Below are 12,493 nucleotides of genomic sequence, written 5' to 3'. Positions count from 1 at the left end.
CTAGCCATGTGGTCCCTGCATCAAGGCCAAGCGGGGTCTCGGAGCCACCCGTCCCCCACTTGTAGTTCCCCCCACACAGGAATTACTGACTGTTCCGGTTCTGGGGAAAGGAGAGGAGCGAAGAGGGTACAGCACCCAAGGGTCCAGCCTCAATTCCTGGGCTTCTCTGGCAAGTGCCCTCTGGATCCTCACCTCACATCTGTCCCCTCATCAAAATGCTCCCTCACCCATTAGCTCCTCAGAGGCCAAGAACACAACTATTAATTCTCACTCTGCAGGTGAACCGATAGCCCGGAGGCATCACATAACTCTCCCAAAGTCACACAGCAAGATGGGTCAGGACTCAAAGCCAGCACCAGTCATACTGGGAGACCTGGGGAAGCCTGCAAGAAATCTTCCTAATAACCACCCTCACCCATGAAGCTAGGATCCAGTGACTGAACACTGGGGGTCAGTGCTCGGAGGAAGGCTTAAGAGTGAAAGCTGTTAAAATGCGGGGAGGGGACGGCTACACCTGTACGGACCTGTCCTCCTCACCTACACCTTCATGTGGGTGAATTTAACAGCTCGCTTTCCTGGAGGGCCATGTGGGCACTAGCTGCTGATGCCAGGACTGGGCAATTCAGAAAAGAGAAACTGGAGAAGGCTTCAAGAGCACCCACAGTCCTGCCATCCCCTAGAGGTTCTCAATTTCAAAATCTCTAAAATGGAAGGCTTGGGGCGCCTGGGTGGCTCAGTCGTTAAGCGTCCGACTTTGGCCCAGGTCATGATCTCACGGTTTGTGAGCTCAAGCCCCATGTGGGGCTCTGTGCTGACAGCCTGGAGCCTGGAGCCTGCTTCGGATTCTGTGTCTCCTTCTCTCTCTGCCCCTCCCCAACTTGTGCTCTGTCTCTCTATGTCTCTCAAAAAATAAATAAGTGTAAAAAAAAATTTTTTTTAATAAAATAAAATAAAATGGAAGGCTTGGAGTAGGATGCAGTCTAGTGGCCATACTGCCCCTGCAGGCCATTCTCAGTTGTGACAATGATGGGAAGGAGTCACCTCCGGGCCTGCATCCATCCCCTGGGTGGGACAGCCCGCACAATGAAACACTGTCTTGTCCAAGTGCTCTGATGCCCACGGAGAGATAACTTCAAATGACATCATACTGCCAAGTGCCAGGCGCTACACTAAGGGCCTCGCTTACGTTTTCTCAGGTGGCGCTCACGCCTCCGGGAGCTGGGCGGTATTCCTATCCCCACCACACAGACGAGGAAGCCGAGGCTCCGAACCTCAGATAATGGCCCACGGCCCAGGCACACAGCGCCGCGCGGGCCCCTGCCCCCAACCCCCCACCACGCCGGCCCAGAGGGGCTCTCGGGCCCTGCCCAGTCTCACAGCCTACAAGTTCAGGCTTGGTTTGCCTGAATTCAAAGTGGAAGGATTTTTGGCATCATGACAGGCTGTGTGCCGAGGCCACAGCAGGGCAGATTCAGGCTGGGAAACCAATGAACAGCAGCTTCTGACGGTCAGGCCCTGCTCAGGCTTCCAGATTCTTCGTGAGGGCTTCTCCTTGAAGCCCCAGCCCCTCCGGACTGAGTGATGTGCATACACAGGCACATGTACACACACACACACACACACACACACACACACACACACACACCGGAAACCACAGACAGACACACATACACGATGGGGAAGGGCGGAGGCTGCATGGAGGAAGGAGCCCTCATCGAGGAGAAAAACAAATACTTGCAGGGTTAGAATCAAGACCCCAAGGCCCCAGGCCCTGCCCCAGGCTGGCCAGACTGCCCTCCGGCTTCCCTCCACCAGCACTGGGCCTGGCCCCTGCCTAGTGGGCCCCTCTCCACCCCTCAGCCCTGCCAGGTCTGCCTTTTCTGAACATTTCCAAAGAGCTGGGCAAACCACCGCCTCTTTTAGCCTCCCCTCCTTCCTTTGATCCTGTAACAGGAACAAGGGAAAAGTAAAAATACTCTGAGAGTGAAAGGAGCCACCAAGAGCAGAGGCTGGGGGTAGGGCGGGGGGGGGGGAGCGAGGCGTCCTTCCATACCCCACAGGGCGGCTCCATCTTGGGGAAGGGGGGCCACATCAGGGGAGGCTTGGAGTCCTCAGACCACACCCCGAATTCTAAAAGAGCCAGGAAAGCTCATACCTCGGACATTTTGGGGGGAGGGGATCTATCACTCCCCAAATGAAGTCACCAAGAAGGCGGCAGGTCTATGCCAGTGTGCCCACCCACTCCCAGTGGGGCCTCTTATTCTATCCTTCCCCACCTCTCTCCACCAACCCCTGTATTCCCTTCCCCTCTGCCTCCTGCCAGATTTCTGGCCCCAGGCAGGCAGGGAGGGATGAGGAGTGGAGGGAAGAACACGCGGTCATCTCCGCACACAACAGTTCACTGGCCAACTGCATTTTTCGGAACATTCTCTTCAGGGAAAGGGGATGTGAGGAGAGCCGGGGAGTGGCTGCAGTGGACCCTTCCCCCCCCCCAACCCAGCCACCCCACCATCTGAGGGCCTCTCTGCTATCTGTGGGCCTGCAGGGAGAAACTCCACCAACCTGCCTCAGTGACCCCTTCCAAGTCCTAACAAGCAGGACCCCATGCTTCCTCACGTCTAACCTAAATCCTTCCTCCCACAACCAGGGCCTGAGCCAGGAAGAACCACAAACCACGGAACAATGACCAGATCCAAAGAGACGCACCGTGATTTACTCTGATTTACTTTTCACGAAGCTGCTTTGTATTCTCCCAAAACTAAGGAAATAGAATTCTCCCAAACACCAAAGTAAAGGGCAGAGTCAGAGGGACTGATCCTGCACTTTGCTTGGGCCGGGGGGGGGGGGGGGGACACCTCCAGAGCGACCCATTCCTGCTTTCAGCCTTTGAGGGGACCCTCAAGCTGTGGCTCTTCACCCCTCCAGGCTCAGCCGGGAGACCCAGGCCCCCTGTCCTCTGCCTTCCTTTGAGCCATGCCTCCAGAGCTGCTGGCAGCCCCTTCCCCTCAGCCTTTCCATGGTCCCTCCAGCACGTTTTTTTTATCTCTATTCACCTTTGCCTCAGAGGGGCCCAGCCCAGCCCAGGTGCTCAGAAAAGCTGGGGCATTGGGAATGGATGAGTATCTCACATTTCCACAGGAGGGTCTGGCAGCTCCGGTCCCCAGCCGGAAAAGGTGAGGGGGAACCGGAGGCCTCCCCGATCCTTCCTGTACCACCCCGTGCCCACAGGAGCCCATGAGGACCCGAGACGCCAGATGGCAAGCCACCTCTGCGGCCACCTCTCTCCTATCCCCCTTGGGACCCCGCACTGGCCACACAGAGGTGTGCTTTGCTGGATGGTCTCCTCCCATATGGACAAGGCTTAGACCCAAGGAGCAGGTAATAGGAAGCTGCACCCCCCTTCCTCCCCCTCCAATTGCACCAGCAACAGGCCCCGTGGTTTGATATCCGCCCATGTGACTCCCAGTCTGTGGGGAAAGGTGGATGGTCAATGAGCTCCCTCAAACCCCCACAGCCCAACCCTCTCCCCACAGGGACCACAACTGGAGGGGATCGTGTTGTACTCGTCTTGACATCTCTGCACCCCAGCCTGGCACAGTGGAAGTTTGTGAAAGTGAATGAATGATGTGATGGGAGTGAATGATTCTGGGCTCTTCCCACCCCCTCTCCCGGGTCATCAATTTCAATATTAATAGAAACAGCAGCCCTTCTCCTAGATACTCCCTGAGCCAGGCCGCGTTCTAAGAGCAAGGAAGAGGGCACAGTGGGCGTCTGGGCCCCCTGCCCCCTTCCTTCCATGTCCCCCAGCAGTTCCAGCCCACCAGCCTGCATCAGGAACCCTCCCAAGTACAGAAACCCCAGATCTCACTCCACAGGCCATCCCTTCCCTGTTCCACCAAAACAGCAAGGGCCAGATTCAGAAGTGACTGGAGACAGTGGAGAAATATGTGTGGAAGGTAAGAAGAAAAGGAAGACAGGACGGAAGAGGAAGCATTTCCTTAGCTTCATGCCGACAGAAACTAAGGAGGAGAAAACTTCAAATCCATTGCCCATGCTTCCCCCACTCTATGATTCCCTCCCTGTGACTCTCACCCTTCAGGTATCAACTGAGACCCTTCCTCCTCCAGGAAGCCTGCCCTGATTAGCCAAGTTCCTGTTTCTTCCTTCTTCCACATTAACACCTCTCTCTCTCTCTGTTGCTATTTGGCAATGATGAGCCTGGAAGATTTTAAGGGCCTGCATGGACGACCACCCTCATCTCTGTATCCCCTGTGCCTAGCCCAAGGCTCAGAACACAGGAAATTCTCAATAAACAACAAGACACAGCCGGGTCCCTGCCCAGAGCCAGCAGGCAGCCCAGTGTAGAGGGGCTGCAGTGGATGCAGAGTAGGACTCAGACCTTGCACTGAATTCTTATAACCCCCTTGTGTGGTCAGGCATAGAATACAATCTGTCGTGCCATGACCCCTCAGTTATTCAACATCACGTTCAGATATGTGCTGAGCACCTACTCAGGTGCTGAGCACCTGCTCTGGGCTCTGGGGAAACTCCTGGGAGTGACAGACACCAGCACCTGCCCTGGGGAGCCAACATCCCACGGGGCGTGGGGGGCGGTGGCACAGGAAAGACGATACACGTACTACACGAAAATGTGTGGCACTTCAGGGAATCAAGGGGTTGTGAAGAAAACTAAGACAGGTAAGGGGGGAGGTTAAGACCCAGGGGCTTTTTCAGAAAAAGAGAGTCAAGGAAGGCTTCTCTGAGAAGGTGGCACACGAGCAGAAACTCAAAAACAGTAAAGGTGTCAGCCATTTCCAGGAGAAAATTGCCCCAGGCAAAGAGCAGGGAGCCAGCGAGTGCAAAGGCCCTGAACCTGTGTTTAGCACTCATTGTTCAAGGAACTGCAAGGAAGCCAGCTTACTTGGACAGCAATGGGAAGGGGCAGAAGTAGGAGAGGAGGTCAGAGAGGGCACTGAATGTAAGATCAAGCAAAAACCATGGATGGAGAAATGGGGGCCCACTGAAGGGTCGTGAGCCCAGTGATAGGCAAGGATTCATGACCAGAGAAACCTGAGGCTCAAAAGGCAGCCGCCTGCCAAGGCCACAGCAGCTCACGTCATTTGGAGGGCAAAGCCAGGCTATCTCATCAGACCTTCGTCCCACCGGCTCAGCCCAGGAAATGCCCAACCCTGACCTTCCCCCTCTCCCAGAACCAGAGCCCAAATCTCCTCCACCCACCAGATCCCACTTCCATGCAGCCCCTAGGCCTCTCCTTCCTGCCCCAACTTGCCCCACCCCCACCTACCACCACCCTCCCCAGGCTTCTGGCACAATCCAAGTGGGCAAGTGTCTTTGTTTGCAGCTGTTGCTATTGTGGGTTTCATGGCTAATGCGGTTTCTTCCTCTCTCCTCCTCCTTCCTGTCCCCCCTCCTTAAATCAGAGCTCCCCCCCACCCCACTCCAGCACTGCCCTGGAAGGCTGGGTCCCATTGGCTTAGCAAGTCAAAGCCCAAACTCTACCGTCTTGCACAGCCATGAACCACGGCTGTGGGCGAGACTTCCATCCCTAGGCCACACTGAGGCCGGGCACAGAGAAGGGGCAGTGACACCCACGAAGTAATCACTCACTAGAAACAAGAAACCAAGTCAACTCCCCAGTCTTTATTTCTATATTCAAAATCTAAAACTCACCCTGTAGCAATGACAGTGTTTTTACTAGAAGTCACAGCCCCAACCAGCAAACAGGTCCGGGGGTTAGTTTCTGTCTCCCCAAGAAGCAGAGGGGCGAAAGGGCTAAGCTTAGGGGACAGCGCAGGACCCAACCTCCTGGTCCCCATTCTGGTGGCCCAGCCTGGGACCAGCAGCTGCCTGGGTTCTCCCAGGACTCCCAGCAACACAGCCAATGGGCAGCCAGTGCTTTTCTCCAGAACAGGGAGGCCTAACTAGACTCCACAGCCAGCTCGTCAGCGTGGCTCAGCCCAGAATGGCATGGGTTGTCATTATGGGCTGGCATTTCCCAATTACCGCAGATAATATCTACCTTAATTGAATGGGGTCCAGATAATGTCATTATGCACCGCGTTCCCCAATTTATTTAATATACGTGTGTACACATATATTTATGCCTCACTGCTGCCACGAGATTGCTAAACGGTGAGGTTAATAATAAAACATTTCGACGGGAGTCATCAGCTTTAATTTAAGGGGTGATTTTTACTATCCTTGTGGTGCTCGTTTTTCCAAGGAGCCAAGAGAAACATGGACAGGACGGTAGAGGCTCTCTCAGGCCTCCAGGCTAGGAGGCGGGGTGGGCAGGGCTGTGGGGTAGGCCCGTCTTTTCCGAGCCAGTTCTGCTGATACCCCTCCCTCTCAGAAGCAGGCTGGGGCAGGGGCGGGGGAGCAGGGAGGACCTGAGGCAGAAGTCAGAAGTCCAGGAGCTTGACTCGAGGACTGGCGGGGGAGGGGGAATGGTGGGGGGGGAGAAGGAAGGAAGCTTGTCTAGAATGCAGAGTTATGAGACTCCGATTGGGCCCAGAGGCAGCAGGGGGGGACACTGGGAGAGAGGCAGGGCAGAGAGGACGGACGGAGGCCGGAGACAGTGCACAGCCAAGAAAGAAACAGAGTTCCCAAGAGCCAGGGAAAAGGCAGGCTGCACTCTGCAAGGGCCAAAGGCAGTGAAATCTCTAAATTAATTTTTGATAGTCCCCTGCTAACTAGGGCAGAGTTGACACGAAAACAAGCCCTTCTTGCTCTCCCCAGGAGCCAGCACCAGGCTGGGTGGGACCAACAGAAAGCTGGCATCCTTGGCTCCAGGCCGGCTGCCCACCAAGGGAAGCCCCTCGGCCTCCTCCTCCCTCAGGTGGGCCTGGACAGCCAGCAGCTCTTATGCCAGCCCCAGTGAGCAGAGCCAGAGTCCAGATGCCAGCTCCCTGCCCCCCCCCCCCCCCACACACACACACCTTCCCCGGGCAGCAAAGGCAGCTTCCACTCTGCAGAAGTGAGATAACCTTCCAGCCAGCAGCCAGCGGGCCCATCTGCCCAGGCTGCCAGCGGGGCCTGCCCACCGCAAAGTTAGGTTCTCGGCCGAGCAGGGGAGGACAGCAGGGTGGGCAGATGTCGTGGGGTGGGTGGTAATTAGGGGCTGCCGGCTCCACACTCATCTAGGGGAGAGGATGCGTCTAAGGCTGTAATTATAAAGCTCAGAAACCCGTGGGTCCTGGTCCCATCCTTTCCTGCCAGCTGTCCCCCTGCAGCACGGTGGGTTCGGGTGTGGCCAAGCAACCTGGAAGCTGGGCTGGGGACCCTTCAGAGATTTTCTGGCCTGGGCCCATCCCCAACCCTGCCCACCAGGGTAGCTCGCTCGCTCGCTCGCTTGCTCGCTGGCTCCCTGTGCTCTCACCTACCTCAGGATGCCTGCCTGCCGCTGTGCGAGGCGCTCCTCCTGGGGACGTCACGCCTCCAACAGAATGAAGCCGCCCAGACGCAGGGTGGGGGAGGAGGGATAAGGGAGGAAGACAGGAGCGGCCTACGCTAGGCCACTGAGGCCGAGAAAGCAGCTCGACTCCTGACGTGCTCCCGCCTCGCCTCCTCCCCCTCAGCCTGCTCGGGACCTGTTCTCGGTGCCATGCTGTGTGCCCCACCCACCCCCCCTGCCATCCCAGACATCTCTCTCCGGAGAATCACCACCAGTAGAGCATTCTTTGGGATTAAGCACCGCCAACTCCCTCTCTGGGCCTCTCTTAAATGCAAATGTCTCAGGGAGGGGTAGCCCTTGGCAGTGACTACATCTCAGAGGGTTATAACTTTCTGGTCTTTTTGTCTCTGAGAGGTTGAAGGTGTTGACAGGTGGGGGAAAGTTTATGGCTAAAAGACAAAAAGTTGGAGGAAGGTGAAAACAGTGGTCACTTAATTCATTTGTGGGCAGGCATGCCCATCCAAGCTAAGCAGAGGCTTGGGGGCACCAACCCAGACCAAGAGCCCCCCACTCCAAGCCAAGGACAGGACTCTGACTCAAGGCTAGAGAGGCCCTCCCAGAAGTGGTCCTCTGGGGGCACCAGGGAGGGAGACCAGGGCTCTGACCCCCACTCTCCCCTGCAGACAGGCCCTCTTCAGGGGCCCTCACCACTGGCCCCCAGAGCCTGCCCAGGAAAGGTGACCACACCCAGGAGCTTCTGTAGGAATTCTCTCTGCTACCTCAGGAAAGGTCACCAGGAAAGACCTCCCGGGGATCCTCACCTCTTCATTGAAGTTCTCTCCCACCCAGGCCCTGAGGCCTCTGGGGCGCTCAGGACACAGACCCAGAGCCTGCGGCCCAGCTTTCCACGTGGATCTCAGGGGGGACAGTGGGGCAGACCCAGCACACATCCTGGGGGAGTGGGGAGATGGGAATTAGAACATCCTTCATTTCCACCATGAGCTGGCCCCAGGGATGTGAGGCTGAGGACCAGGCTGTGGAAAGGGGGTGTCCAGTATGGAGACTTAGAACACTGGCCGCCCTGCCTGCCCTGAGCCCCCACTGTCACCCCAGAATAGGGGACTACGATGGGAACACACACACACACACAGTACTCCCACCCCCCACCCCGCCATCACGGAGAGCTTTCTGACAGATGACAAAGGGTCAGAAAGACTAACCACCGCTCTAACAGACACGTGGATTCGGACCCCCCACTAGGCAAGCCCAGCCCAGTCCCGCAAAGCAGCTTTACCCGCACCCATGGGCAGGGATGGCGCTGAGAGGGGGTAAAGAGGCAAGGAGCCTCCTCTAAAAAGGACCTTAAGTCTAAAGGCAGGGGTGTCACTCGTGGCCTGGGGGCAGGGGGCGCTCGTACGTTCGGGCCTCAGGACTCCCTGCCGCCGCTACCGCCGCCCCATTTCAGCACAAACAGCCTCAGACCGCCCCTGTGCGGGGGCGCCACTCTCAGTCCGGGCCTCCACCTCCCAGCCCCGCCCCCGCGCGGGGAGGGGGCGCTTCCAGTTCCTGGGCGCCGGGGAAGCCCGACCCGGGAGGGGACCCCCCCCTAACACACACACACTCACACACACACACACACACGGCCTGGCCACCCGCCCCCGCCGGGGGTTCACCGGGGTCTCGGAGAGGGTCGGTGGGGAGTATCCGAGGAGAACCTGACCCTGAGGTCCCGGGGCCGCGGGGAGACCCCAGACCCTGGAGCGCCGTCCCAACCCGCCGCGGCCGCGAGCAAGCGGGGACTCGGCCGGTGGCGAAGGTGGCGCCGGGGCGGCCAGGGGAGCGGGACGCGGTGCACGGGAAAGGAGCCGAGGCGCGCGAGGCTGGCGCTGCCCTCCCGCCGGGAGACGGCGGGGAAGAGGTGCAAATAACACCCCGCGCCCCCGCCTGCCCTGCCCCTCCGCAGAGGGGGCGCGCTAATGCCGCCGCCCCCACCTGAGAGCTGGCACGACCCCCCCCCCATCCGGTAGAACCTGACAGAACACCCCTACACGGAGACACTTTCCCCCAGGCCCGCAAAAAAGCCGCTGCCCCATTCCCTCCCTCGGGGGCCTTCGGGGAGACCCTCCAGCCTCGGTCCCGCGCCCTCTCGCCCTGAGGGCTCAGATCCCCCGGCCCTCCTCCGGGCAGCCCTGAGCGCGGGAGCTCGTCAGAGGCCACCTCCCCGAGCCCCGATGTCCCCGCCGCAGCCCGCGCCCCAGAGGCCGGAGGGCACGGTCCCCTCTGCCGGTTTCCCGCGGGCCACAACTCACCGCGCGCGGGCGAGGTCTGAGCCGCGGCGAGGGGTCGGTTGCGCTCCCGCCTGCCCCGGGGGCGCAGAGAGGCGGCGGCGGCGGCTGGCTGCTCGCGCTGCCCAGAGCCGGGGCCGCGGCGGACGGCGCTGACGCTGCGGACCGAGCCGGGCGCGGAGCCGCCCGGAGTCCCGGACGCGGCGGGGATGAGCTGGCGGCTGCCCGGCCGGAGCCGCCTCCAAGCGCGCGGCGTTCTGCTGCCGCTCCGGCGAGAGCGAGCGAGCGAGCGAGCTAGGGAGCCGCGGCCAGCCCTGCTCCGGCTCCGCGGAGCCCGGCGTCCGAGCCGAAGGGAGCGGGCGAGGCGGCTCCGGGGAGCGGGGTGCAGCCGGGGGCTCCGGGAGGGGAAAGGAGTGGAGCGGGAGCCGACTGGCGAGCGCAGCCGGCCGAGATGCGGGCGCCTGGCGGCGCCGCGGCAGCGGCAGCAGCAGCAGCAGCAGGAAAAAATGAGAGCGAGCGAGAGAGCGCGCTGGAGAGCGAGCGAGAGACAGGGGGAGCGAGGAAGACGCTGAGAGGGGAGGCTGCGGGAGGGGGCGGGAGCGCCCGGGAGCACGAGGGGGCGAGGGGACCGCAGCCGCTCAGCCCCCGCGCCCACTGCCGCTGCCGCACTCGAGAAGGCGCGAGCCCAGCCCGGCAAGTTTGCGCTGCAAGTGCGGGCCAAGCGCGCGGCGCTTCCGCCGGCCTTTTAAAGAGAGAGCACCTGGGAGCCCACCTCCGACCCCGCACCTTCGCCGCGGGAAGGCCGGAGCTCTCCAAGCGCCCCTCCACCCCGCCACACCCGCCCCGCGGTCTTTCCCCGCTCCCACCACGCCCCACCGGCGCCCTCTCCCGGAAGCCCCCTTCCTTGCCCCCTCCCCCCACCCTGCGGGTGTCAGCTCAGCCACCCCAGGACGTGGCGGGCGGGGCCCTCCTGACTCCAAAGGTCGAGGGGCAGGCAACACAGCCTCCGACACACACCCTGAGAAGTACAGCAAAGCACTGCGATGCGAAGGGGTTGCGCTCCTCCCCACCCCCGTGCGTCACTAGAACCCCCACCCGCAGGGCCTCTTCTCACACATCCGCATGCACGTGGCGTGTGCCCCCATGTGGCATGTTCATTTGCACGCCCCACCGCTCCTGGTTCGAGCATACCACGCGGGGGGAAACTGAGGCTCAGTGAGGCAATTGAACTTGCCCCCAATCTCATAGCCTGTCAGAGAGGTCCCTTTCCGCTGAGGCCCCAGAACCCCGCCAGGCTAGGGGAACCCCCAGCCCATGGCCCACAGCCTGCTCCTCTCTCTCTCCAGCACTGGTTTGCAAAGTGTAACAGGTGGCCAGGCGGGCAGGCTAACACAAGCCCAGGAGGGAATCCCTTAACCCGGGGGGAGAGGCTGGAGCCCCAGCTCTCCTCCTTCGGGGGAGGGCTTGAAAAAACTCGTGGGGGAGGTCTGGCCTTAGAGGCAGACTGAGGAAGAAGAGAGGGAGGGAGCCATTCAGCCCTCTTAGGATTACAAGAGCATCTCGTCCCAGACTGCAGAAGCGGCTTCAATTAGAGCTGTGACGTGTGACTGTCCTTGTCCCGGGGAGGGTGTGCTGCACAGTGTCAGGGAGCTGGGGGGAGAGTGGCTCGCAGTGGCCTGCCTCCCCATCAGTACCTCAGTCCTCCTGGCTGATATGCAGAGTGCCACCCGATGCTCAAAGGTGCCTAGGTCAGGGAGGACCCACCACCCCTCTTACCGCCCCACCCCTAATTTCCGCAGACAGCACCCTTATGGGTCAAAGGAATGTCTGGGGATAGCAGGAATGACCCTCCCCCCTACTGGTCTTCCCTTTCTCCCTCCAAGCCCCTTATCCAACACCCCTGCCCCTTCCCAGAGACCCATTCGGGCACCCCCTCCTCCAGTATCCCAGACTATGCCAGGCCAGAACCACAACTGGTTCACCGTGGCTCATCCGGTGCCTGGCACGATGCCTGTGAGCTCAGTGAATGTTTGGTGAATGAATAAATGTTGGCAAAGCCTGAACTCCCTTTGCTGACATATGTAATGGCCCCAAATACATGTCTCATTTACCCAGTCAGACTGAAGCCTCTGATGGAAGGGCCTGGATCATGCATTCATTCATGCCTTTTCTTTCTTTCTTTCTTTCTTTTTTTTAACACAACCAGCACTGGCCAAGATCCTGTTCCATTCCCAGCCCTGGGAATACACAATGACTGCACACCATCCTGCCCTTGAGGAGTGCAGCCCGTGGCCACCCACACCTCAGCACGGCGCATTTTACAGAGACTTAAGCTAAGGCCACAAGAGTGTGCGTTCCTCTGGGCGTGCAGGACAGTCAAGTCACTCCTGGGGAGGCCTCGTCCCTGAGAACAGCCTGCCTGGGTCCTCCTGGCCAGGGTCCCTCAGCTTCCTACCCATAGAACAAGGACCATGATGCTGACCTCAGAGCAGGGCTGGTATGCAAGAATAGGAAATGCTGGGAGGCTCAAATCCAGCCTCCCTCAGGCTTGACAAGTGACACGTCCTGTCTTGAGGCTATGTCTGCCTAAAAGGGGGTCCTCTGTCTAACTCATGGAAAGTTAGCTACTGGCCAGGCCGTCATCAAAAGGGAATAAAAGAATGTACGCACAGCACCCAGTCCTGTGTTTACATGCCAGTAAGTGGGAGCCACTACGGTTTTTAACACAGGATATTGTCCTCAATATCCTTTTATTTAATTAATCAATTAATTAATTAAACTGAAAATAAATGGG

The sequence above is a fragment of the Panthera uncia genome (assembly GCF_023721935.1).
Source record: "Panthera uncia isolate 11264 chromosome B2 unlocalized genomic scaffold, Puncia_PCG_1.0 HiC_scaffold_24, whole genome shotgun sequence".
Lineage (NCBI taxonomy): Eukaryota > Metazoa > Chordata > Mammalia > Carnivora > Felidae > Panthera > Panthera uncia.
The sequence above is the reverse complement of the archived record's forward strand: the minus strand, read 5'-3'. Positions refer to the sequence as shown.